We start from the raw sequence: 24,702 nt of genomic DNA on the forward strand, positions 1-24,702 counted from the left end.
AATGTGAAAAGGGCAGCCCCACGAGAGGCTGCAGCGGGAGTCCGATCTAGGACTCCCAAGCTGAATCTGGCTCCGTGCCTGTTTCTGCTGGAACACAGCCTCACCCGTGTGTTTACATATTGTCCCCAGTTCTAAGGGCAGAGTCGAGGAGTGCAACAGAAACCACCGTATAAACCCTCCAAGCCTAAGATACTTTCATCTGGCCCTGGACAGAAAAAGATTGCTGACCCCTGGTCTGTAGAATGTAGCGTTCCTGAAATTTGTCTGAACACAGAAAAACTTTTTGGAACACGTCTATCAACATCTCTTAGAACCATGGGGCACTTGGAAAACAATCCTCTAACTGTAAGAAAGCAGCTTTCTGAAGAAAACTTGTGTGCGTCATACAAATCTCTGTGTTCTACGTCCATCCTCTTAGAGTTGACTTTGCTGTAATCTAGGTCCTTTTAAACTTGGTGGTTTGATTAATTAGAAGGTTAAGTTTGGCATTAAATCATTGACTGAGACATTGGTTTATTACCTTTTTTTAATTCTTGAGTTTCTTAGTCATTTAATATGGTAACTTTTTTTTTAAAAAAGTCACCTCTAAACACAATTTTAGGATTGTTAGGGGCAAATATATATCACGGGCACATGGGTCCAGAAACCAGGTTGCACAGTTATCAAAAGGGAGAGACTTGGCATCTGTAAGTGGAGATTCGGGTTCATGTGAGCTCGGGGCGACTCGACGGTGCCATGTGGCTGCCCGAGAGCTATTGCCTGGGGCCGCACTAACAGAGCACCAGGAGCCAGATGGCGCAGGTGGCCTCCTTGCTGGTGGGATTAGAGTGACCCAGCGTCATGCCTCTTCCGTTAGAGTGTTGTGCTCAGTTCAGGTGTCATTTTAATTGACATGGACACGTTAAAGCTCAGGAGAGAATTGCCAGGTGAGAGAAAGAAGCTGAAACCTCGACAAACAGCTGGAGAGACTGGCAATCTTTGGTCAGTAGAAAAGATTCTGGCACTTGATGTCTGACTTCCAATATTTGAAAGACAATAGTGAGGAAGAAGATACAGTAAAAACAGCGTTAGGCAGAGCATTTTCATCTGTTAGAGATTCTCCAAAGTGGAACAGACTGCCATGACAGATAATGAGGGTCCCATCAGTAGAGATATTCAAGCAGAGGCTGGACAACCATTTGGCAAGATTTTGGACAGTTGGTTTAAACGATTTGTAAGAGCCCTTCCATTTGGAGACCAGCTACTCAGGTTTCATGCCTAGTGCAGTGAGAAGTCTGTATAATTTCCTCTCCATAATGCCTGTTGTCTGAAGGACATCCAATCCTGAGATTCTATGATTCATTCTTGCTTATGTATTTCAATCTCTTTGCCTATGTAGTATTTCAAAATTAAATTGTCAACATGTCTTCCTAATTTCTCTTTCGGATTCCCCACTTCCCTACCTGCAAGATCTATATCAAATAGAGTTATTTAAAAGTTTTTCATTGAACTGCAACATTGATACCTAAAAGTACACAAGTTACGTACAGTTCAATGAATTTTTAAAAGTGAACACACCCATGGAAGCAGCACCCAGAACTAGCTTTTGTGCCTACTTCCACCTCTGAAAGGAAACCATTAACTTGACTTCCAAAACCATGAATTAGTTTCATCCGTTTTTGAACTCTGTGTAAATGGAATCATACAGTATGTTGAGTCTGTTGATTTCTTTTGCTGTTATTTTGTCCTTTTTTAAAAAATTTCAAACATATATTAAAATCAAGAAAGTAGTATAATAAACAAATAAATACTCAGCTTCAACAATTACCAACTCACGGCCAATCTTGCTTCAACCGTGTCTTTACCCATTTTATCCCTTAATTACTTTGAAGCACATTCTGGGAATCTTACCTTTTCATTCATAAACATTTCAGCATGGATCTCTAAAAGATAAGGTTTCTTCTTGTAAATAGAAACACCATACCATTATTCTACCTGAAATAATATAACATTATGATATATTAACATATTTTCACATGTTGTATAAATAATATAACAATAATTTCTTAATATCATTAAAAACCTAGTCAGTGTTCAAATTCCCCTGACTGTCATAATTTTTTTATAGTTCATTTGTTTCAGTCAAGATTGAAATCAAGTCCCTACTTTGCTATTGGTCAATACATCTCTTAGGTCTCTTCTAACCTATCCTTCCCTTCCTCGTCTCTCTTTTTTCCCCCAGGGCAACCTATTTGTTGAAAAATCTGGGTCACTGGTTCTGTGGAGTTTCCCACAGTCAGTATTTTGCCATCACATCTCTGTGGTGTCATTTATCAAGTTCCTCTGATTTTTCTGTTTCTATCCCAAGTGGGGATACTGCAATTCACCTCATTTCTGATGCTTACTACCTAGAATTAGTGCAGATGCCACAAGGCAAGGACAAAGGTCTTCACAAGGCTGCCCTCATGTCAGACACCATCTCTACGTCTCAGAGACCACTCGCACTTCTGACCAACAGGCTACAAATTCATGAGTTGCCCTGACCCCTCAGGTTCCATAAGTCACTAGAACAATTCACAGCATTCACTGAGAGTGCTGTACTTACAATTACAGTTTTATAATAAAGCATGTAACTCAGGAACAGCCAAATACAAGAGGAACACAGGGCAGGGGCAGGAAAGGAAACAGAGCTTCCAAGCCCTCTTCCATGGGGTCAGAGTGCATCCCCATCCCACACATCAGTGTGTTCACCCACCAGGAATCCCTCTGGGCCTCAGTGTCCAGGGTTTTTATTGTGGTCTCACTACGTAGACCTAATTAAGTCATTGTTCACACAATGAAACTCAACATCCCTTACCTCCCTGGAGGTCAGGCTAGCCTGAGGTTCCAACCCTCTAACCACATGGTAGTCTTTCTGTTGGCCAGCCTCTGTCCTGAAGCTATCATGAGTCACTTAATTAGCATATCAAAAAAACTCCTGTTACTCTGGAAATTCCAAGAGTTTTTGAAGCTCTGTGACAGGAACTGGGACAAACACTAAATACACTCTTTATTATATCACACTCCATTTCCTATAAATTGATAGTTAAATCTAGACTCTAGGCTAGACTCAGGTTTGAATTTTGGGCAGGAATACTGAATAGGTGGTGTTTCATGTTTCTATCAGAAGGCACATACAATGTCTAGTGGTTGAAATGGGACCTTTTTAGAAGCCAGAACTAGTAATCCTTAGTTGCAGAAGGAAGGCTTTCCTTCAGCTGAGGTGCTAGAGGCGTCTCATCATATTCTCCATCCACAGAGAATAGAGATGCACGGACTTGCCACACGCCTCTAACCACCTCACACGGATTTCCCATTTCTGGTCACCTCATGCTGCCACTATGGAGTTCCAAAATTTGCAGCAGGGACAGTTCTCTTTTAATTCAGGCAGGAGATGCAGCTTATCATGAAAGAAGAGGATTTGTAGCTTTCCCACTCAAGCTGAGTCCTTTTATTTTCTTGGGTCAGTCAGAAAAAGAAATGGTCGCTTACGTCTTGATAAAGACCCATGTGTTGTCCATCCAGAGGGTACATACACAAACAGCCTTCCAGACTAAGTGGACCCACTGATGCACAGGGTGGAGCTGTCCAGGTCCCACTGCATGGGGGCCAGTGCCAGCAGCAGGATGGCAGACTGCAGACACCGAGGACATTCAGAGATGAAGCCCTTTTGAGAAATATGGCCAACCACTTTAGATAGATGCTTAATCAGTGGGCCCTTATAACCTCTTTATTTGAGAGATTGGAGGAAATTCAGTCTAAAACTATGCTATTGAGGATAAGTATGTAAAGAATGTCTGCTTCCCAAGCCAAGATGCCATTCAGGGAATTTAGACAAGAGTAAATGGAGTTAAGGAGACTAAAGCAAAATTCCTCTTCATTTTCCTCAGACATAGGTGAGCTATATGGCCACCTGCATGATAAATAATAACCCTTTTTTCTAGACAAGGTGGCCAGAATGCAAGCGTAGTCAATCACCAGAAGCCAGGCAACAAATATCGTGGGAAATAGATGGAAGCCAGCAAAGCAAGGGTGAGCCCTATGAGGAGACATGGAGTTTATACACCGTCTCAAGGACAGAAGCGACAGCTGGTGAAAGAGAATCCATACTATAAGCCCAGGGCTGTCACACAACAGTCTATCATTACATGTCTAATACCATTTCAGGGGCTCAGGGATCCATTCCCCCGAATACCTCACTTGCTGAGTAACGCCTGAAAGTCCTTTCAAGGAGGATCAACCCACAAGACTTTTAAAGATGCTGCAGTGGCCATATTCCACAGTGGAGGCGCTATTCCCCATGGGTCTGCCTGGAGCACTCGGTGAACAAGCACTAACCTTGGTGGTCGTGTAGAGAGGAGAGTTCTTCCATTGAGTGCCTCCAAACCTCCTGACTGCCCCACATCTGCCCCTCCTCACTCAGCAGAGGGGGTAGTTTAGGAGGGAGTGGCTCAGAGCTGGACTCATCTGCACCCCCACTTCTCCCGTGGTGTCCTCTCCAAAGGTGGGGCATCCCAGTACTTTCTCCAGGGTCACCACCCAGCCTTGGACTTGGGCGACAGGTATTGGCAAAAGGGATGGCCTTCCAGATCACAGGGCTCAAATGTCTATCCTTCACATTCCAGCAGGTCTCTCACATTGGTGTCATGACTGTGCTATGAGTTAGGAAGGGATGATCATTTATGAACTGTCTCATAGGTGTTTGGAGAGACTGAATAAGAATAAAGGGCTATGACATAAGTGGCTTTATAGTACAATTGTCTTCAACAGAAAATACTACACTCTGCTGTGAGGCTAGTCCTATAGGAGCAATCTATACTTTTCCAGTCTCATCTCCCATTCCCAGTGTGTCCCATGGAATTCTCAGTCAGGCCTCCCTCCTACACATACACACACACACACTCACACACACACACACATGCATTTGATTCTAAAATACTCAGCTTCCCAAGCTTCCAATTTGTGTTGTTACATGCTGCTAATTTGTTACAGAGGTAACAGGAAACTAATATGCAGGGGTTGGCAAACTATGGCCCGTGGACCAAATCTGGCCCTTTGCCTGTTTCTGTAAATAAAGTTTTATTGGAACAAAGCCTTGCCCATTCATTTTTGCAATCTCTATGACTGCTTTTACACTACACTAACAGGGTTGAGTAGTGTGACGGAGACCACGTGGCCTGCAAAGCAAAGCTATTTATTATCTGGCCCTTTACAGTAAAAGTTTGCTCACCCTGCTTTAAGCTCTAAATTAATTCCATCTTTTCTCAAATTCTCATTGTCCTTTGGATTGGAAATACTACATGTTCATTATACAAAATTAAAACATTATAAAACTACATTACCTAGAAAGTAAATATCCCCTGACAACTGTCATCAAAAGCTTGGGGCATGTTCCCCATTTGTTCTTTTTCTCTACACATATGATAACCTTTACTATTACTGTTGTGTAATCAGTGTTTGTTCTGTCTTTAGCTATTCACAAATTACAAGGGACTACACACTTCAGAAAGATGATACAGTTGTGGCACGTTTTAATACGTGAGCCAAAGGCAAAGAGAACAGCATGAATCTGACAGGTTCCAAAAGTCTGTGCTGAAGAATCTGCACGTGGACTCCAGTCAGGAGTGAGTGGGGTGAATGGTTATAGCCTGAGCCTTGGCTTCCGCTGGGCCTGGCCCAGGTCCCCTTTGCTCCTGCATGGCTGCCCCTTAAACTCTCTGTTCGTCAATTCTTCATTTGTAAAATGGAGATAATGGGACACATAGACAAAGTCATTACGTCACAACTACAGAGATAATAATGTGAACCACTCCACACAGTGCTTGGCACACAGTCAGACTAAATAAAAATGGTTGCTACAATTTTTAATAAATATTGCAATGTCTGGGCTTCAAATATTCAAGGAAAATAATCTTTTCAAAATAACTGCACAAAAATTTTAAAGTTTAGTTTTCTCTAATTATAAAATGGTTGCTGTAGAAAATTTGAAGATGACCGACATCACAAAAAAATTTCAATTATCTCTTAATCTCACCACCTGAAATTACTACTTTGTCCTATTTCCTTCCAGTCTTTTTTCTGTGTCCATTTATAACAAAAGTTAAATATATATATTCAAGCATTTTAATTCTAGAAATGTGTCCCAGTCACCTATCGTGTGTTAGACACTCTGGCTGATGTTGAAAGGGTAAAAGAGGAATTAGATGTTTTCCGTGCTCTCAAGGAGCTTAGAATTTTGCAAAAATAAAAAAATAATGGGAACCACATTTGTAGTCCATAATACAAGGTAGACTCAGATAAGCGTGATTTAAAAACGAATATAACAATACAATGGGCTCAGGGATGAGTATAAAGTAGAAATTTTCTCCTCCTTATTTGAATCTTCTGTTACCTATTCCTCAATCAGATTCTCACAAAGTTACCGTCATTTGAGGGGTAACAGAGCTAGCAAGGACAGTCTTTGCCAAGAAAGGAGAATTCTCCTCACAGCGAGCACTCTCTGAGAGGCATTTTGGAAAATGCAGCAAGTCTTTTTGAAGAGAAAGGAAATGAGGAGATTGTGAAGTCTGTCTTACCTCAGATAATGAAAGCTAGGTCAGCATCCGAGATTGGAAACAAATTCTAGGAAACCTCTCTGAAGTTTCCACAAGGTGATCCAATTAAGATATGACTGGCAGCCATGAAAAGCTCTGGTACTGCCAAACCACAGAGACATTTTAGATCCAGAAACACAAGAAATATCTTGCTGGACAACCAAACATTTTTTAAAAGAGCCATATAGTATAGACTTAAATTTCCAAGACATCGTTGACTATTTTTCTTGCCCTCCAGCCAAAGATAACCTGAGACAAGGGAAAACACTAGCTATCCCACGAAAGCCAGACAAGTAAACAGAAATTCGCAATGAATCTTTCTTAGCCTCAGCAAAGGCCAGGCCTAAAATCCATCTTCAGCACATTAGAATGGAATCTCTTAGGTCAACTAACAAGATCCTCCTTTGCAGGGGTGCTGACGCTGAACTGCTCTGGAATCCCCTGCTCCATGTGCCTCCATCTACGTCATAAAGCACTTTGAAAACGGGGCCCCGCATACCCTAGGCATCTCTGAAAGCTGCCAGCTCCCCTTGACTCCAGAGAAGAACCAACCCCGACTCAAATCATATCTGGCCCCAAGGTGAAGCTGTCATGGAGGGATCCTTCGAGTTGCCCATCCTAGAGGACAGATAACAGTACTAATGGAGGCTGGGAACAATAGGTGCCAAACCCACTCCACAAGTCCCTTTTTACGCAAGAACATGAGAGCCCTTAAAAAGCCAAACTTCTCCTGACTCCTTCCCAGTCTGACTCCTTCCCAATCTTTTTTTTTTTTTTTAAAGATTGGCACCTGAGCTAACAACTGTTGTCAATCTTTTGTTTGTTTGTTTTTTCTGCTTTATCTCCCCAAATCCCGCCCCCCTCCAGTACATAGTTGTACATCCTAGTTGTGGGTCCTTCTGGTTGTGGCATGTGGGACACCGACTCAACGCAGCCCAATGAGCGGTGCCATGTCCGGGCCCAGGATCCGAACCGGCGAACCCTGGGCCATCGCAGCGGAGTGTGCGAACTTAACCACTCGGCCACGGGGCCGGCCCCTCCTTCCCAATCTTGAATGGTCACATTGAGGACCAAGACAAGAGGGATAACTTAGGAACCTGGGAAAATCCTCCCAAACAGGCACTCAAGTTGATTGTATAATAAAACCTCCACATTCTTCTTAAAATACATCACTTTATATATCATTTAAGATAGATTCTTAAACTTGCCCCATTGGTTAGAACATTCTGAGATTATGAAACGTTTGTTGAGTGCCTTCTGAGCAGAACTAAATCCTTTCTGGAATGAGACTGGGGTATCAATCAATCAAGCAGTGCTAGGAAGGGCCTGCTATGAGCACACCCTTACGCTATTCACCATGTTTATAAGGAAGTGAGGGAAATAACCTCTATCCTCAAGTTTAAGTTTATGCGGAAACAAAACAAACACAAATGATACTGCAGCACTGTTCATTGCCAACCCAATATTCATCAAGACTGCCATTTCCAGCCTCCTAACGGACATTGATTATAGCCAAGCATAAACCCTCCAGTACGTGCCTATGACTTCAAGGAGAATGGCCCAGGTACTAGCTTCACAGAGGAGACCTGATGGGTCTAACTCAACACTGCTAGTCCCATTTCCCTTTGCACGTTTGGCCAATGAGATGGCCAAGCGAAGTCTGTTGAGTGGCTTCTGAGAAAGATTTCCTTGGTTTTAGAAAAAAAGGTACACAGGAAGAAATGAATCTTCATCCACTAGGAGATTTTCCCTTCTTGATGTGACACCAGGACCAACAGCAGCCCTCTTGCAACTATGAGTATGAAAACTTGGTACTGAGGACAAAGCTGATGTACTGAGAATGGCAGAAAATAAAGATGAAAAGAATCTGAGAGCTTAAGGAAGTCATTCAGCTGCTGATGCAACTCCCGCTGGAATTGTCCTACCTCCAGACTTCTCATAACACGAGATAATAAATTTTTCTTACAGAATAAGCCATTTCAAGTTGAATATCCTACTATATAGAATATTCTACTGCATAGAAAGCCTTCCAAGTGATACAGATACATTTTAAAAGATGCTTTGTTAAAGAACTGGCAAAATGTACTATCAGCTGATGCAATGGAATAAGAATTTTAGAAAGAGCATTTTGGCCCTAAAGGAAAGCATAGGCAGAGATGTGCGACTCAACTGTCAACATATAAATATACCTATGGGCATATATTTGAAGGTTTACGCCTGACTGTAAGACGTGTGTCCAAGTGTCTTCCATCATTGTAAGAGATTCTTCTTCCTGTTCTTTAGTTGCAGGTCACCAGATCAGTTAGGTCAAGCATCTTATCTAGAAAGGTATAGCTTTGGAGAAACAAATTTCATAACAAATAAACTGAAACATTTCAACTTACACCAGTTAGAAGAATGATAAATTAAGGAAGTAGACAAAGTAAAGTGACTAACTTGTTAAGGTTCATCTGATGAAATGGAGCCCAGTAAATGAATTTTAAGCAGCATTTTATGTTTGATTTCTTTTAGCGCAGGTTAAATTTGTCTCCTCTAGGTTTTCATGTAAATGGAATCATGCAGTATATTCTTTTACGCGTCAGGTGTTTTCCACTCTGCTTAATTCACGTAGTTGCACGTACGTGTAGCTGGTGTTTTTGGAGCACTCCACCGTGGGACCGCATCACTGTCCGTTTACCCATTCTTTTGTTGATGGCCGTGTAGCAGGCTTCTAGCCAGGGCTATTATGAATAAAACTGCTATGAACATTCTTGGACAAGGCTTTTTTGTGAAGGCATATTTTTATTTCTCTTTAACAAATACCTAACAGTGGAATTCTTGGGTCATAGAGTAAATATATATTTAACTTTTTAAGAAAGTGACAAGTTAGCTACACCATTGTACGCTCCCCCCCCCGGCAAGGTGTGAGAGTTCCAGATGCTCCAGCTTCTCTCCAATAGCTGCTGGTGTTGATCCTGTTCGTTTCAGCCAGTCCTGTGGGTGTGCAATAGTTTCTTATTATGGTTTTACTTTGCTTTTCCTTATTAATTAATGATGTTGAGCACATTATCATGTGATTATTGGCCATTTACATGCCATCTTTTGTTAAAGTGACTGCTTATGTCTTTTGTCCATTTTTTAAAAAATTGGGTTGTTTGTCTCTTTATTATTGAGTTGCGGGAGGTCTTTCCAATTCTTGATACAAGTCCTTTGTCATATGTATGTATTATGAATATTTTTTCCCAGTATGGCTTGTCTATTTATTTTTCTTGATTCATTTTTCTACAAGCAGAAATTTTAAATTTTGACAAAGTCTAACTTACTACTTTTTAATGATTTGTGCTTTCTGTATCCTCTCCAATAAATTTTTGCCTACCCAAAGGTCATGAAGATACTGCAAGTGTTCTTTTGTAGCTTTATTATTTTAGATATTACATTTTGATATTACATCTATCTTGAATTGATTTTTCTGTATGGTAAAGTAGGGGTTGAGTTTCTTAGTCTATATAGTGTATATATATATATATACACACACACATATAATGTGATATTCATATATACATATATGTGAATACATGTATACCTATACGAATATATATATATATATGTATATATATATATATATGTATGAATATCCCTTTGTTCAAGTACCATTTATTGAAGACATTTTCCCTTCCCCATTAAATTGCTTTGGTATTCTTGTCAAAATTATTTCATCATATATTTGTGGGTTTCTCCCTGGACACTCTATTCTGCCCCATTGGTCTACATGTCTAGCCTGTCACCAATACCACACCCATCTGCTTGAAGTTGTGAAGTAAAGTAATATGAGTCCACCAACTTTGTTCTTCTTTTTCAAGATGGTTTAGGCTATTTTTGGTCCTTTGTTTTTCCAAATAAGTTTTAAAACTGTCTTATCAGTTTCTGGATAAAAGCCTTTAAGCAGTATATTAAAGGTGATGGACCAAGGCTTTGCTATGAAAAAGATGAAAAAAACTTTGAGGTGAATATCCTGGTGGCAAGCATGTGGGCAAGGGGGGTGCAGAGCAAGTGACATTTGTGTGAAGGACGATCAGGAGACTTTCTTGATTAAAACAGGTACGTGAGCCAGAACGCAGTCTGCTTCGGACTGAATTGCGCCCTCCAATTCACGTGCTGAAGCCCTAATTCCTAACGTGATGGTGTTTGGAGATGGGCCTCTGGGAGGAAGTTCGGTGCAGATGAGGGCATGAGGGTGGGGCTCTCAGGACAGGATTAGTGCCTTTGTAAGAAGAGGCATCAGAGAACTTGCTTCCTCTCTCTCCGCTGTGTGAGCACAGCCAGAAGGCAGCCATCTGCAAGCCAGGAAGAGGGCCCTCACCAGGAGCCAAATCAGCCAGCCCCTTGACCTTGGACTCCCAGCCTCCACGACTGTGGGAAATGAGTTCCTGTTGTTTAAGGCGCCCAGTCTGTGGGATTCTGCTATGGCAGCCGGAGCTGGCTAGCACAGAGACCTCAGGGTAAAGGGGAAGTTATCATGGGCTTTAAAGCTGACAATTTATTTTGATTTAAGAGGCCATTAGAACTTATAAATGGCAGATTGACTGCATGCATTTATCATCATTCCCTTCCAAAACTCTACTAAAATGACAGTAAAGGAAAATATTAAACTCATAAATACTAACAGAATGAGAGAGGAGATATGTCAATCAATTTTTTGAAGATAGAAAGCAGATAGAGAGATGATAACTGACCTAAACAGAGCAGAGGAAGCTGAAGTCAAGAGCCTGCAGAGGACACCAAGGAGAAGCAAGTGATTTGTCATGCTGAGCCCAGAAAGGAACAGGAACTGGAAGCAACAGCTCCCACGACATGTGGAGCCGAAACAGGAGCAGCGCTGCCACAGAGCCCCAGCCCTACAATCGGGGAGGAGCAGTGCTGTCAGATGGGAATAAACGCAAGCCACGATGTGACTTCAGATATTCCGGCAGCCACATTAAGAGAGGTAAAGTTAATTCTAATAATACATTTTACTTAACTCGGTATAGCCAATATATTATCATTTCAATATGTAATCAATATTTTTAAAAATTTGCAATGAGATATTTTACTTTTTTTTCATAATGTCTTCAAAATCCAGTATGTACTTTACACTCGCAGCACACCTCAGTCCGGAACAGACACATTCAGAGTGCTCAGTGGCCATGTGTGCTGAGGGGCTATGGTACTGGGCAGTACGGGTCTAAGTAATGGAACCAAAGAGGCCCTGAACGCAGGCACAGGCAGGGAGGAGGCAGGGGTCCAAAGTGGAACTAAAAACAGGAGTTTTACATAAAAGTCTGCATTCTGAACAGTGAAACCTCCAGCTTCCTCTCACCCCAAAACCAGAATACACACAAGTGATCACTTCTCTCTCCGGTCCCCAGTTCAGGAGACTGGGTCCTTCTCAGGACCTTGGAAGAAACAAAAGCCATTTAGAGAGCAAAATAAAAACTTCAGAAATCACAGACTTCAGAGAACTAATAGGATATACCGCATCCATAAAGCAATACCAAGATACTCTGCAAATGAGTAAAAGACATTTTGAAAATTAGAAAATATGATAGCTAAGTAAAAATGTCAATAAAAGTTTAGACGATAAAGACAAAGTAATCTCTCTGACAGGAGTAAAGATAAAGAGATGAACAATAGAAGAGAAAAGGTAAAGAATCAAGATCAATCCAGGAGAATTAACATGCAAAGGAGGTCAAGGAAGGAGAATAGGGTGACCTCCTGGTGGTATAGTGGTTAAGTTCTCATGCTCCACTTTGGCGGCCCAGGGTTCACCGGTTCAGATCCTGGGTGTGGACCTAGCACCACTTATCAAGCCATGCTGTGGCAGCATCCCACATATAAAATAGAGGAAGATGGCCACAGATGTTAGCTCAGGGCCTATCTTCCTCAGAAAAGAAAAAAAGAAAAGCAAAGGAGAATAAAAAACACATTGACAGGAAATTCACAAGGAAATACAATGAGGAAAATTTCCCAGGAAGGACTGCTCTTTTGTCATAAACCTTACCATACAATTTGACCTTCAAATGTATGCGCATATATTACTTTGACAAAAACTAAAAATCATTAAAAAATAAAAACTGTCGTAAAAAGGAAAAAAGCAACAATTACATTTTGCTTAGGTGTCTGAGGACGGGGGTGAAGACATTAGGAACTGTTCATGAGGAACACGTCTGCTTCTAGGATCTGGAAAATATTAAATGATCAGGAGCAACAAAGGCATCAGAGAGGGGACCTCCGTCTTTTCACGCCCACGCCTGGTTTTATGGTGCTGTTTTAATGCAATAACAACAGTAAAAATCTTTGGGCTTCAAACTTCAGAAAATCTTGTTTGGGCTTTAAGCTATTTTTGTCCAAATTCAGAATCTGTGTTCTAGACATTTCTTTGGCACTTATCATCATCATCTCAGAGAAATGAAACTCATCTCAGAGAAGTGAAAGGAAGGGCGGGAAATGCTTCTGGAGAATGCCCTGGGGGAGCCTCCGCAGTGCACTCGCCCCCTACAGGCAGGGCCTTCCCAGTGCCGACGTGCGAGGCTGCCAAGAGGGAGAAGGGCAGAGTGGCAGCAAAGTTCCTGGGGGTTCAGGCAGCCTCACGATGGCGGGAGCTGGGGGGAGATGGAGGGTGGAGTCCACAAGTGCCCTCAATGGGTCCCTATCTTTGAGAACCAGCCACATCAGAATGTGAGGAGCAGGCTGTCAAAGTACGGATTCCTGGTCCCACCTGGACCCCCTGGATTGACCACCATCTGGAGATGGGGCCCAGGAACCTACATTTTAAAGGACTCCCAACCCCCAACCCTGCCCAATTAATTCCCATCCCCACCAACCAAAATTAGTGAAACATTGGGATCCCTCTGAGTGCTTCTTAATTAGAATCACAGTGGAACTTTTTCCAAATATAGATGTCTGGGATCCACCCCTAAATGTGCTGAGTCAATATCAATACAGTAGAGACCAGAGACATTTTTTTGTGTCTGCGTTTTTTTTAAAGAGTTTTGAAGGTGGTTCTGATGAGCTCCTCTAACTGAGAACCTTTGGATCAATGGTTCTCAAACTTGTGTGTAGTTTAAAATTTCCCGAGAAGCGTTGTAAAAATGAGAACTCCCAGGTGCTGCACCTTCCGATTTGTGAGGTCTGGAGTGAGGCCCAAGAATCTGCATTTTGATGGACTCCCCAGTGATGTGGTTGCAGGTCCTGGGAACTCAGCTTGGAAAGGCCCAGCTTCAGGCTCTGAAGCTTATGGTAACCTCAAACCATGTCGCCATGAGATCCTTTTGGTGTACAACCATCTTCCTTAGTGGTCTGGAAGTACTTTACCTGGGTTTCTGGGTCCACATATCCAGATACTTTCCAAGGGAACCCTCATCAATTGAATCCACATTCATGAGTAAAAGAAAAAAAAAATGACAGGTTGGGAATAGGCTTTGCCTTGGACTTAACTTTCAACTCAGGAACTTTTCACCTCGTCTCCTTCTTGCTAAGTGACCTGAGCACGTACTGCTGGGAGAGGAAGTGTTTATTGCATTCATTTATTTAAAGCGTCTCTGCTGAACAAATAGGCTCATCACGTGCTGGGGACCATCATGTTGTGATGGGGGTGGGATGCCCATATGTATGAGTAGACACGTGTGTTATGCAAATGCCTCTCACACCCAGCACTCAGGAATTGGAGCTGGGCCATGGGCAGATATTAATGAGACATTTAATTAAGGTCAAGCCCTGCCCACTCATTTGAAGTATGTTAACAAAGTATCAAGAAAAGGGATCTGAGTGCCAGTTCTCCAGGAACGTGTTGGGACGGGCCCGGTCTGTGTGTGCTGGCTGGGAGACACACACTCACATTTCCAATTGCTAGGAACCAGATGAGGTGGTGGCCCATGTCACACCACTGTGGGTGAAGGAATGGGCCTCTTGGAGAGAACATTTCAGACAAGATCTACTGGCCAAAGCAATGCTCTGGGGAAGCTCGAAGGCCTGCAGAGAACATGCAGCTCTCTCCAAAGGCGAGTGCCGGCCCTGGGGCCTGGGGCACTCTCACTGAGGCCAGCAGCTCTGTATGGAGAATCGAGACTGAGAGGAATTAGAAAAATGACCCAGTGAGGCTGTCCATGGGTCCTAAGACCAGGCAAACCTGCCTGTGTCCAGGAGCTCTGACCTCTCTTTCCTCCATGAAGCAGGATGCATCACAGGCTCTCAAAGGTGGGCCCTTAATTGATCTTCCCGCATCTTCGATGCTGCGAGTGTGAGCAGCAGGCAAGGGTACACGAAGAAAGGCTTATACCCAGAACATAAGAGGACTCAGATCATACTCTGAGACGCCTTAGGCACTGAACGTGGTCTATCCGAGTCCCTCTCTGACATGGATTGTCAAGGAGCTCTCACATTCTGCTGGGAAGATCCATCTTGGCAAGCTGGATCAGATGATGAGAGAGAAAGCATGAGGCCAAAGTTATCTGGCTTTTGGAGGGAGGGGGCAGCTAAAGTTTTTTAAGATAGAAAGAGGGAGAGTAGCAATACCACAAACTGTCTGGAAACCTCCAGGATTCTAGTTGCCGTTTGCCTGCAATTAGAATTTTGTACCAAGGATATTATCAATGAATCATGATGAGGTTGATGATGATGGTGACAATGACATGTCCACCATTTTCTGAACACTTACTATGGGCCAAGCCCTGACTACTTTATATATGTTTATTTTGCTTACAACAATCCTGGCATCACCTCCACTTTTTTGATGAGGAAACTGAGGCCCAGAGAGGTTAAGTTACTCGTCCAAGGCCACACAACTAAGAATTAAAATTCAAGTTGGCCTCACACCAGTACCCATGGTTTTCACCAGCATTCTATCCACTTGTTAGACCATCCATGGTTTTTCAGTTCTGCTCTTTCTTGAAGAAAAGAATCAAAATGAAAAGGGTTAAAATGGTTTTGAGGGAAATCTGGGAGGAGTTTAAAGCCTAAAGAAATTGCAATGAAAGAACTCTTGGATAATTCTCAGGAGCAAGATTGATGGAGGGAATCATACAGGCACTGTCTTCCTGGTAAAGGAAAACATTAAGTCAGATTGCTCCAGGGCCAAAACCTCACTCCTGGAAACAACATAAACCCTTTTGGAGTACACTGGTTAGCCAGTGAACCTCTTTTCCCTGGGGACCTAAGTGCCCTGAAACATCACAACAGACCTCCAAGAGGAGTTTCCCAAGCAAAAGCCTCAGCAGGACAACCACAGCGGACCGAACTTCTCCCGTGTGAGTGAGCACATCTCAGCCCAATAACGCATAATTAGAGTGTGCATGCAACTTCCCTCAAGGCCATTTTGTGATGCTGATCGACTGTCTGTGCAGATTCTCCCCCATTTTTTAAAAATTTTGCATGGATTTCTTTTTATAGAACATCTATTTATATATTATAAAGGTTTTCCATGGGCCATACTGGGAGAAACTACACACAAGTCTAGATGCTACAGGTGATGACGAATATGAGACAGCCTCTTCCTTCAGGGATCTCACCTTCCCATTTCTGAGACAGGATTAACTCACATTGCACAATTGGAGAACAAAATAAGGAAGGTCTCTTCTGGCCTATGCTTACAGGCTTTGTGCTGTAGGGAAGCAGAATTTGCCATCCCAAAATGTGTCTATTTGGCTTGATTATTTTTGAGAACAGATGACCCACGAAAAAACTTTGACTTTCCCCTAACTGCCTAAAAGGATTTAAGGTAGAAGGCCTCCCAGGAAGGAGTTATCATTCATACATCACTGTAGTATAATATGAACTAGGTGTGGTAGACAGGGAGGAACATAACAAGGCCCCTTTGATCAAAGTCCTCTCTGTGTCCCATTGCCTCTGTGAGGCATGGCAAACATTTGTTTACCAAACATTAGCTTTTCCATCTCCATGTGAATCCCCTTCCTCCCCTTTGGAGTCCCAAACCACTATCCTTAACATCCGCTTTTGTCTTTAGCTGAAGCCAGTATTTAAGGTGGTAGCTTTAGCCGTTTTGGCAAGTCACTCAGTTTTCCTGGTTTCTTCCATGTATACATCTTATTAAACTTTGTTTGATTTGTCTCCTGTTATTTTGTCTCATGTCAATTTAATTCTCAGACCAGCCAGAAGAATTCAGAAGGTCAGAGGAAAGTTTCTTCCTCCCCTACAGTTGGTGATGGGGATGGGGTAAAACTTCACTGGCTGGATGTGCTCACTCCGAGACCACTGCAGCTGAGAGACCCTGGACCTCTGACAAGAGTCAGCAGGAGGCAAGAGGTCTTGCCACATCAGTCTCCCAATCTCTGCTTGAAAGATCCAGTGGAAACAAGATTGTTGAGTTTTTTTCCTTTTAAAAATTTAGATTAGCAGGAGAAAATTTGTGAAACTAGTTTCTTGGACTTAGCAACTCTGGGAAATTTGAGAGTGCTGTTTGGTTTTTATTGATCCTTCTCTTCTCAGAGACGGTCACTGTTTTTCCTTGTCTCTGGCTTTTGTGCCGTTTGTCATTAACAGGAAAATTCATTGGGCAGAACACAGGCAAAGAATATGGACATGAGAGAAAAGCTATTGCTAAGGGACATCCTGGAAGCCAAAGTCACAAAATTGGTGGGCACAGGTCAAGCATTTAAGAGCCATTAGGGTGCTCGCCACCTCAAGAAGACTCTCATGATAGGATAAGTTGGACATGGAACGATTAGATGGAAACCAGGTCACTCACCAACCTCAAGAAAACTTCCGTGCAACAAGGTACTGTATAAAAACAACACAAAATCCCCAAACCCACAGCACATCACTCCTGGTATTAGTTTGGCTCCAAGAGACCCAAGGCTTAGCTAAAGCTGTCAATGTGCATATAAGAAAAAAAAGCCAAGTGAGATTTTTCCTCCTGTCTTGTTCCATATCCTGAGAGCTTGGCTTTTAGACTAGTGAGAATATTCTCCTTGGTCTCCACCATAGGGAAGGCTCATTTACTAGAGTGTACTTTGGTGGCCAGTCAAATAGACTGGGCTTCTGAAATAGACTCTGGCTGTGCCAGCTCTCAGGGAAGATGAGAGCTGTCATAGGAGTCTCACTCCATAAGGGGTCTTTGTCATCTCAACTTCTGTTACTTTGTTAGTGCTGGAAAAGTCCCATTCCAATAGTGCCTGCCCAGTGTTACAAATTAGTAGGTTTGTTACTGGAGGCATCCCATCCTGCCGTGGGAGACCAGAGCATCCTTACCACCTGTGCAAGAAAGGCCTTTGCTTTCTTGACTCTTTTTGGGAGTGAACTTTCTGCATCTTGTGAAGGCTGCTTTATGCGTACTCTCTTTTGGGGATGCCTCTTACATCCATGCTTAAGCCATAAATGGCTTGTTGGTTTGAATCACTATTAAGATCCTACTCATCAATGGCTAGATGATGGATCATTTAAATTGGCAAAACTTCTAAATTGGGAAATCTTTTTAGAGAGCCCTCATCATAAACAGCTGTTTTATTGGTACCTATGGAAAGATCGAATTACAAAGGTGGAATACAAAGAAATATAATGACTAGCTTAAGAACTAATTGAATTTGTGGTCTCAGCTCTCCCCCATGGACCTTACAGATGCTAATGAGAGCATTAGGTTAATTAACAAGGGAATGCTAAGAAGCCAAGAAGCCAAACAAGAGTCAAAGGACTCTCCCAACAAGGTGGAAATTTTTTAAAGGGTTATTTTAAAATAAGGTAAATAAAGCACGTATTGGAAGGATGGAAAACAGAGGAATCAGAAAAGGAAGAGTCATAGGACTCACCCCAGCAAGATGGGAATCTTTAGATGGTTGTTAAAAAAATGAGATAAATTTTTTAAAAACCCACTAATTGGGAAAAATATTTGCAAGTCATATATCCAACAAAGGGTTAATCTCCATAATATATAAAGAACTCACACAACTCAACAAGAAAAAGCCAAACAACCCGATCAAATCGTCAGGAGACATGAACAGACATTTCTCCAAAGAGATATATGGATGGCCAATAGGCACATGAAAAGATGTTCATCATCGCTAATCATCAGGGAAATGCAAATCAAAACTACACTAAGATATCACCTTACACTCACTAGAATGGCAAAAATAACCAAAACAAAAAGTAGCAAATGTTGGAGAGGTTGTGGAGAAAAAGGAACCCTCATACACTGCTGGTGGGGATGCAAACTGGTGCAGCCACTATGGAAAACAGTATGAAGATTTCTCAAAAAATTAAAAATAGAAATACCATATGACCCAGCCATCGCACTACTGGGTATCTATCCAAAGAACTTGAAGTCAGCAATTCCAAAAGTCCCATGCACCCCTATGTTCATTGCAGCATTATTTACAATAGCCAAGATGTGGAAGCAACCCCAGTGCCCTTCAACTGATGATTGTATAAAGAAGATATGGTATATATATATACACAGGAATATACATATATAGGAATACTACTCAGCCATAAAAAAGAATAAAATCGTCCCATGTTCACAACAATATGGATTGACCTTCAGGGAATTATGTTAAGTGAAATAAGCCAGATAGAGAAAGACAATGTCTGTATGACTCCACTCATATGAGGAAGTTAAACATGTAGACAAAGAGGACGGATTAGTGGCTACCAGGGGAAAGGGGGATTAGGGGATCATCACAAAGGATGAAGGGGTGCACCTACAACATGACTGACAAACAATAATGTACAACTGAAATTTCACAAGATTGTAAACTATCATAAACTCAATAAAAATTAACTTTTAAAAAAATGAGATGGGGCCAGCCCCATGGCCAAGTGGTTAAGCTCACGCACTCCGCTTTGGCGGCCCAGCGTTTGGATCCAGGGCACGGACACAGCACCACTCATTAGGCCATGTTGAGGTGGTGTCCCACATGCCACAATTAGAGGGACCCACAACTAGGATATACAAATATATACTGGGGAGATTTGGGGAGAAAAAAGCAGGAAAAAAAAAAGAAGAGTGGCAACAGTTGTTAGCTCAAGTGCCAATCTTTATCTAAAAAAATGAGATAAATAAAATGGACATTGATGGGGCTAAAACAAAGTTCTTAATACAGCACTACCAAAGGTTGGGTGGGCCAAAAGGACCCCTACTGGTCCCCCCAACATTAAAGGGCCCTAAACAAGTCCACTCTATTTACCCCAGTTTGGAGAAATTTAAAAGGCTGAAAGGCGGGGCCGGCCCCGTGCCTGAGTGGTTAAGGTCATGCACTCCACTTCAGTGGCCCAGGGTTTCACTGGTCCAGATCCTGGGCATGGACATAGCACCACTCATCAGGCCACGCTGAGGTGACGTCCCACATAGCACGACCAGAAGGACCTACAGCTAGAATATACAACTATGTACTGGGGGGCTTTGGGGAGAAGAAGAAGAAGAAAAAAAGAAGATTGGTAGCAGATGTTAGCCCAGGGCCAATCTTTAAAAAAAAAACCAAAGGCTGAATGGCAGAAATTACAATGAGAAACTTTACCAACAACAACTTGGGGCAACAGGCCAGTTAATCAAGAGATGGAGAGGCAAAATCTCTGGGACTCCTTGATGTGGGAACCCCATGAACTATGGTACCAAATCCCATTGGTGAGACCTTGACTCAGCCTACAATTAGATGGAGAAAACTTAAAAGTATAAGGGTTGATAGGATTATAAAGGTTGGAATGTTTGTGCAAATATTATATAAAGAGGTTATGTCAACTTTGCCTGAGTGTTTTATGGGAATGGATGTTATGTCTGGCCAGGAATGCTTCCCCTACCCAGTATTATACAACCAAGACTTGTTGATGGGGTCCTAATGGAAGCTATGGTTAGAGATATAAGAGTTGATGGAATTAAGATGAAGGTTTGTATGAGGAATGGTATATTTGGACCAGCTTTACGTGAAGTGATTGCATCTCTTTTGTCTGATTGTATTATAGGGATGGACATTGTGTCTCACTGGGGAACGTCTCCTCTGGCTGATATTGTAAAACAGAAGGCACATAAGCCTGCCCTTCAGGCAATGTTAATTAAACATGTTAAAGGGGGTCAGCAGGGTTGCCTGAGCCCACAGAGTGTGAGGTAGTAACTGGAGGCTGATATTCCGGAGCTAATAAGAAGGATAATGGAAGCACCCCCACAAGGTAAGTTGTTGCGAGGTTAAATTGTACACTCAGAAAGAGGGCCTTTGTTAAGCACTTTGTGCAACCTTGTTAAAGATGTGGTACATTCTCCTGAAGTTCTAGAACATAACTGATTTTCACAACATAATTGATTTAACTTTTAGTTAGAAATCTCCCTGATATAAAGAAGCAAATTAAAGAAAATGTAATTAGGTGAGCAGATCAGTCTTTTGATATCATTCAGGCTACAACCCAAGTATTTGAAGAATTCAAAGCAGCTATCTTTGTCCTGTAAATCTCTACAAAATCTGAAATCCCCTGAGACTGAGGCCAGTTAGCTTAATCAGTAGAAGCTGAAAATAAAGGGGAGGGAGGAAGTAATTAGAAATTTGGCAAATAAAAAAATTTTAAATATCCTCTCCACAAATATTAATGAAAAGTTTCAGCAGGTGAATTGAACTCTTTCCAACTGCTAAAACAAAATTTGGATCCAACTATTCTTTTATAAATTAGTGAGTTTGGTACTGTACCTGATTCATAGCAAAAATCTAGTGAAAGCTATAGGGTCTCTGTCTGTGTTCATGCATGTCTATATAATATATACATGTTGTAAATGTGAGATATTTTTCTACCACCAGATGGGATTACAATTCTATTTAATTGGGTTAAAGGTCAAAGCACTTGTAAGATTTGTGCATTGTCAAGTTCTCAGAAATACAACAGAAAACAACCGAAATGTTTTTCAAGTTAACATGATACAAAATAATCTTTGATAAATAAAAGCTAGTTTAAATTTGTTGATTTAATTAAAAGAGACATGTCTTTACACTTATCGACACTGAATATAATGACAATAAACAACTTTTATTCTACCTGGGTTTGTTAGTCAAATAAGTTCATGTTATCTCTGTTACAAAATTTGTCAGCTAAAATAATAACTTAGAATGATACCTTATTTAGTCTAACGTCTCATGAAGTTTTCTTGGATAATCTAAATACAATTGATGAGAGCAAGTGATTTAGATAGATGTAAATAAGAGTCTATAGATAAACTTTTTAGCAATAATTACATTTTATGGTATGCGTACTTAAAAATAGCTTCCAAAATCTTTTTGGTAACTTGAAAGCTTAAAGTTTTGCTAACTTAAATTAAATTATGGAAAATTCATTGAATATCTAGATAATTTTCGAATAGGCTAAAATACTGAAACATTAATTGCTAAACAAGTCTAAGTTTACCTACTTCTGTCTTATTATAGAAAAACTAAAAGATGTTTGGCTCTATTAGTAAACATGTCTTGAAAGATTGTACTACAAAGTAGCATATGTTTCTAGAAATTATGAAAAGTATTTATAAATTTGCTGAGCCCATAGAATGCTAATGTAAAAGACAGTTCATAATTATTTACCTCTTTATTTTTCACTAGAAATTAAGATTTTTAAAGATTAAAAATTCTAATGTGAAGATACAGTTTGTTAAGGGAAATGAGAGTAATTTGTCTAAACTAGAACCACTGGTTAGCAAGGACAAAACTAAATTTACATGAAAGGTTGAAGAGAGAGAAATCTACTTTGTGTAGTCAAGTCAGCTAAAAATTGAATTGTTATCATAAGGGTTTTAAAATTAAGCTTTAATATCAATAATGTGTTTAAGTAAGACTAGAATTTAATTTTCCTTCATTTTTTTCCTTCTTTTTTTTTTTCCATTTTTGACTTGGAATCATTGAAAGTCAAAGCCACCCTTTTCCTAAAGCCCTGCAAACTGAAGCTGAACAACTTGGTATACACTTGAGAGAGTCCCACAACAACCCATGTTTCACAGCATCATCTTCATGCCTGTTGCTGTATAACCCACCCAGAATGTTACCTGAACACCTGATCACATCATCAAAGACATTTCAAACTGCAAAAGACACTTTGACTCTAACATCTAAAAATCTTCTTGACTGGCTGCTCCTTGGGCTCAGAAACTAGTTTATAACCTGTTCCAACCGTTAACCTTTATTTCTGTTTTGTTTCATAGAAATGCCTATTATTAAATACCTGATTGCTTGCTAACACAATATAGGCCTAAGTTTGGGAGCCTACCCGCATCACTGCCTACTGAAATGATTTTAACCGGACTGACCTATTGTCAGGACTAAGAGACTGGTTCAATGAGATGGAACAATCTGCCAACTCAGCTTTCGGACTGCGAACTTCTTGGAGAGGTTTCAAAATTTGGACTGTAGGCAAGCAGAATTTGCCACCCCAAAATGTGTTTATTAGGCTTGATTATTTATGAGAACAAAAGACTCAGGAAGAATTCCTGCCTAACTGCCTAAAAGAATTTCAGATAGAAGGCCTGTTCCAGAAAGGAGTCATCACCACAGATAACTATAGTATAATATGAACTAGGTGTGATAGACAGGGAGGAACCCAGCAAGTCTTCTTTGATCAAAGCCCTCCTCATGTCCCATTGTTTCTGCAAGGCATGGCAAACATTTGTTTACCAAACATTTGCTTATCCATCTCCATGTGAATTTCCTTCCTCTCCTTTGAAGTCCCAAACCACCACCCCTAACATCCTCTTTTGTTTTCAGCTGGAGATGGTGACTTTGGCCATTTTGGCAAGTTACTCAGTTTTCCTGGGTTTCTTCCATGTATACATGTTATTAAACTTGGTTTGATTTTCTCCTGTTATTCTGTTTCATGTCAATTAATTCTTAGGCCAGCCAAAAGAACCTAGAAGAGTAGAGGAAAATTTCTTCTTCCCCTAGAGCGCAAACTAGAAGAATAAAAAAAGGATATCTCTTATTCCAGGGAGCTTTAGCCCCACGTCAGTGCACACTACCTGTGAACAGAGAGCCTGGGCTAGGCTTTTGTCCCATTTCATCCCTTTTGCCAGGTGCCTTTCTGCAGTGAACAGCTGACACAACCTTACATGAAAATAAGGTGTAGTAAATTAAATTTAATCAAATTTCAGTAAGCTTATTACCAATAGTTAAAAAGAAGACTACTGGGACTATAATTATCAAAGACCATTCCACACCTAAGCATCTACATCTAGCAGCCACACTGCATCTGTTCCTTCTATTCTGCCTTCTTTCTTGTTCTGATGTACGGATCATCTGTGCTTCTACCTTACAGCTTACCCCATGTCCTCTCACTGACTCGAAGACCCCACACCTGCAGTTGACACCCTCCTTACAGTATCATCAGTCTCCTCTTTCTATTGAATCATTCCAATTAATAAACAAATGATGGACTATCTCTCAGCTTAAAAAACAAACAAGCAAACTTTTATCTCATCTTTTCCAATTATTGCCTCCATTTTCTCTGCTCCCCTGCTCAGCAAAACTCCTCAAACAAGTCATCAATACTCGCCACCTCCATTCCCCTCCTTTACCTGATTGCCTGCCCATTTCACAAGTCTGGCCCAGACCTGGTCCAGCCCCTCACTTAAATACCCAGCATATACTGTATCATCTATCCTAGGCCTTTGAGCTTCAGTCACAACGGAGACAGTAAGAGTCCCATTTTGTCATCCTGATACACAACTATTAAGAAGTACTAATTCTGGTAATCAGTTGGACTCCCTGAGTTTTTTTCCCATTGCCTTCAAGGTACTTATTCCTCTTTTTCTTCATTTGTATTCAAATATCTGTCACCACCAGTCCTTCATTGTCTTAAATGCCTTTCAGCAACTTTTAAAGCATAGAAGCCCCTTCAGTCAGGGATTATGAACTCAAATACCCACAGAGCCTAGGCAGTGAGGTGTGATTGACTGAAACTCTCTAAGAAAAAGCGGGCCATAGACAAAGAGGAGTGACATCTGGGCTTAGTGTTGGGGGTGCAATAAGGAATGGTGGTATCTCAGTCAACTGAAAGAGGACAACTGTCCTGTCTGAAGGAGAGAGCCACTGCCTAGTTTGGGCCAATTATTGCTCTACTGGAATATAAGCTTATTCTGATTTTTCAAGAGAAGGCCAGAATCTGGCTTTTTATG

At 41.3% G+C, this 24,702-nt stretch overlaps 1 long non-coding RNA gene across 1 annotated transcript; it reads left to right on the forward strand.

Moving 5' to 3' along the window:
• Positions 1 to 11,443: 11,443 nt before the first annotated feature.
• Positions 11,444 to 23,395, forward strand: LOC138920347 (uncharacterized). Its single transcript, XR_011431380.1, has 3 exons — positions 11,444 to 11,574; positions 20,532 to 20,735; positions 22,445 to 23,395. It is a non-coding gene; the product is annotated as an uncharacterized lncRNA (long non-coding RNA).
• The last annotated feature ends 1,307 nt before the right edge of the window (positions 23,396 to 24,702 follow it).

Source organism: Equus caballus, chromosome 23 (assembly GCF_041296265.1).
Source record: "Equus caballus isolate H_3958 breed thoroughbred chromosome 23, TB-T2T, whole genome shotgun sequence".
NCBI lineage: Eukaryota > Metazoa > Chordata > Mammalia > Perissodactyla > Equidae > Equus > Equus caballus.